Source organism: Gordionus sp. m RMFG-2023, chromosome 2, assembly GCF_954871325.1.
Source record: "Gordionus sp. m RMFG-2023 chromosome 2, tfGorSpeb1-WG-v2, whole genome shotgun sequence".
In the NCBI taxonomy this organism is placed as follows: Eukaryota; Metazoa; Nematomorpha; class Gordioida; order Chordodea; family Parachordodidae; genus Gordionus; species Gordionus sp. m RMFG-2023.
Genome location: NC_088776.1, coordinates 8,473,310 through 8,477,506, shown reverse-complemented (window position 1 = coordinate 8,477,506; position 4,197 = coordinate 8,473,310). Strand labels below are relative to the sequence as shown.

At 24.5% G+C, this 4,197-nt stretch overlaps 1 long non-coding RNA gene across 1 annotated transcript; it reads left to right on the top strand.

The window, feature by feature from the left end:
• Window positions 1-3,379: 3,379 nt before the first annotated feature.
• On the top strand, window positions 3,380-3,971 carry LOC135925232 (uncharacterized). Its single transcript, XR_010571588.1, has 4 exons — window positions 3,380-3,498; window positions 3,537-3,632; window positions 3,680-3,791; window positions 3,835-3,971. It is a non-coding gene; the product is annotated as an uncharacterized LOC135925232 (long non-coding RNA).
• The last annotated feature ends 226 nt before the right edge of the window (window positions 3,972-4,197 follow it).

Genomic DNA, 4,197 nt, shown 5'->3' with positions numbered 1-4,197 from the left:
TGTCTTAAATTTAAATTTATATTTTGTAACTAAGTAATAAATCATTTGGAAGGGTGGTGGTTTGTTTAAAATTTAAATTAGAATGAACATATTTTTAGCATGGTACTTTAATATGTATTCATGATTTTCATATAAATACCAGGCAGGAGTTAATCAGTAGAATGATCACCACCAACTCAGCTTGGATTTTAAGGCCATTGGCTTGTACACGCTATTTAGGTTATAATTTATTGTATTGTAAATAACATTATATATAGTTAAATTTATTCAAAATCAATTTCCCTGTTAATACTTGTGGTGTGGATAAAAAAAAAGGTTAATCATTATTTTACATTGTTCGTGTTTGTACAATATTTTTCCCACTTTAAATGAATTAATATATTTAAAAATTAATTATAAAATAAATATTTTAGGAGAAACCGATTTTTCTGGACTGGATTCAAGAGGTAGCTGATAAATTAGCCCTAGATTATTATGTTTAACTAGCTAGTGTAAATTTCAGCGTAGATAGAGCTATTTCCCTATCACCCCTGTAAATCCTTGTACCACAAGAGCTTAAAGCAGATCATTTATTTCTTTACGTCATTATTGGTAAAAAGAAAAAAGCCCCCTCTGACGAAGCTCATAATCTTATAATTCAAAGGAATATAGGTGTCATCTAACCAATAATGCATATTACAATAATATATTTTTTTAAATTTTAATATTAGATTAATATATTTTTAAATATCATGTAGACAGAAATTAATAACCAAATAAAAAAAAATTTGTTTCACATTTTATTTAGATATTCTATTTGTTTTCCAATTTTAAACAACATGAAATGAAATGAATTAAAATTAATATTTAAAATGTTGTAGTTTAGTTATTTTTCAAAATTAAAATTAATATCTTCTTAAGAATTTATATTTAAGAACCCTGTTAAACAAATACATATGAGGAAACTCTCCAGAAAAGGAACTTTGAGAAAAATAACGTATGGAAACGGTTAAAACTTTTTCGAAATAGCTTAGGAAGGTTATAAAACTTGGAACATTATAAAAATAGAGAGGTTATATACGTAGATTATACTCGTGCAATTATATTACATTAAAAAGTTGTTGTTTTTATGTATTCTCACTCGATGATGTCCGTGAAATATCACTGTATACAAAAAATTATTATTTTTCAAATTTCAGGTGTCTCAGTGGTTACAGATCTGTATATATGTAAATAAAGCTGTCTGATATTGTTCTAACCCAGTATTTAATTAGAAATATAGGACTAAGGACACCATAGTCAATCTTGGAACAAGGAATGGAACAATTTACCTCATATTTTTCTTAATAAGGATGACGTAAACTTTAAAGAGAGTATGGGCTTAAATATATTCATATTCGAGTGGTAGTGGGTTAATATCAAAACAGAGCAGCGATTGTATCCAAAAATCAAAGCGATAGTCATGCATAGGTATAAAAAATCTCTCTATTTTTTTTATACCTTTACTTAAATTATTTGGAAATATAAGAGTATTCGGCCTAGGTATTTTTTAGACCCGGCCCGGGTATATTTTAAAAGTTAGGGCCGGGACGGGCTTGCAGGTATCTGACATAAATATTTAACTAACTAACTTTGCTGAGTGGTAAATTAATCATATAGGTCATGACTCATTACTTTATAAATATCTTAGCGGACGCCAGCCTACCATAAATACTTTAAAATATATAACCACAGTAGCTCCCTTTAACGATAGTTTTAAAAAAGGGATTACATTCAATTGTTTAAAAGCCTTACTCTAGTCTGTGATTACACTTGTATTTTCTAAAGTCGAACAGTTAACACTTTGCCCTGGCCTATTACAAAACTAAAATGTCAAATACTTCGATTTTTAAAATTTTTATTATTCCCATATTTACTAACCCATTAATTCTTATAATTAATATATCGATATTAACAAACTCAGTAAAGTTTGTAATATGTTTCAAGATAGGTAATCTCTTCTCTTCTCTTCTCTTCTCTTCTCTTCTCTTCTCTTCTCTTCTCTTCTCTTCTCTTCTCTTCTCTTCTCTTCTCTTCTCTTCTCTTCTCTCTCTTCTCTTCTCTTCTCTTCTCTTCTCTTCTCTTCTCTTCTCTTCTCTTCTCTTCTCTTCTGTCAATTAACAATAGAGCAAATTTTAGCCGCAATGATCAACATAGCTATGATATAATTTTTGAATCTGAACTAACAAAGATTCTTCTGAATGTAATCTATTAACAGCATTTAGATTTTTTAAAAGTAAACCATGCTTCTTCCGCCAATTCATTTTGTAAATTTTTTTTAAATATTTGGACAGCTTTTATAATTTTCATTTAAAAAATATCTTTTTATAGGTTCATGATGTTTTAAAATTCTATCAATGGCGGGCACTAGTGATAATCATCTGATAGGGATATGGTGTACTAACTCGTACCATTTCATATCATGCCTTATACTTGAAATTTGCTTAAATAGGAATTAATTAATAATTGTTTCTTCATAATTCAAAAATATTGAGGAGTTATGCAATGCTATGTTTTAAATAACTGGTTATAATTATTATAAATTGCTCTTGCTCAAAGTGAACCAAATAAAATAATTATCTTATAAAAATAAATTAGGTATAATTTATAATTATGTTATGTAATGCTATGTTTATTATGATTATAAATTGCTCTTGCTCAAAGTGAACCAAATAAAATAATTATCTTATAAATAAATTAGATATAATTTATAATTATGTTTTGTTATAAAATGAATATAATGATAATTTAATTACTAGAAAAGAGATTCAAACTCAAGGAAATATAGTCCAGTCCAGATGAAATTTATAAAATTCTATTCTAAATTAAGCAATATATATTGATATTCATTTTTAGGTTTTATAAATCGATTAAAATTTTTTATAATATATAATATTTATATAAAAATTAATTGATTGATTTAAAAAGCTATATTATAGACTTGATCATGATATTATGCGCCTAGCACTATTCATTGCTTATAGAGGATACCAGAGCTAATCGCCACCAACAAAGGATTTTATTTTAAAACCAGTAATTAAAAATTTTCTAAAATAGAATTCTATAATATACATATTTATGAATAAAAATAATTTAATATATTTAGCTATTTAAATTTTTATCTTTTATTATATGTTTTTGATGTAAAAATTACAATATTTTCACCTAATATTATTAGGTTGTATCAAAAAATTAATAGTTAAAACATGACAAAATGAACAATATATGAAAGTTAAATATCTATTTTATATTTGGGAAAGTTTAAGATTGATAATTTAATTATATGCTAGGATTATATTAGTAATAAGACCACCATTGAGATTAGTAGAATCGTGACTAGACAGCGCCATCAATCAATCAATTTATTTTTATAATATGGTACGAAAAATTCAAAACAAGAAAGATATTTGTAAGCATTCTGAATCAAGTTTTATATTGAAACAATGTAAGGATGCAAATAATATACAAACCTCACCACAAGTAGTATAACATGAAATTGGAACTATATAATAATTTAGGATTCTGAAATGCCAACTACAGAGGATCTTTTAAATAAAATAATAAATCCTGTTAATTGCTTGAAAAAAGATATTGGTTATAATGATATTTTAAAAGTTAAATATTTATTATATAAATATATATACTATTAATTAAATAATAGTTAGACAATTCTCTAGACAAGGAAAATGTCAATCCTTGTAATTCAAAAAGGAAAAATTTTGAAACACCGAAATCTAAAAAATATGAAATTGAAAAGATTAAGATATTTAGAGGTAAATATTTATTATATAAAATAATAATTTATTTTTAAAATAGATTTATTGAAAAAAATTTTTCATGATGATGATAAGCATTATATTATGGGATTTTTTAAATCCTTCCAGTATCAATTTAATTCCATGACAAATAAGCAAGCATTTGATTTCAAGATAAAATTTACTGAAATTTTAGCCACATATATATAATTTTTTATACATATTTTATATGTTTTTATAATAAATTTATAATAAAAATTATTAGTTTAATAGTTTGTAATTTTATTTAAGATTTATTATAAAATATTTTAAGAATAATGTGAATTAAGTCATTTTACAGTCTTCTTTCTTAAATTAAATACAAATAACTCACTTATACAATATAATCAAAATAACATTTTTTATTGAATATTTATAAATAAAT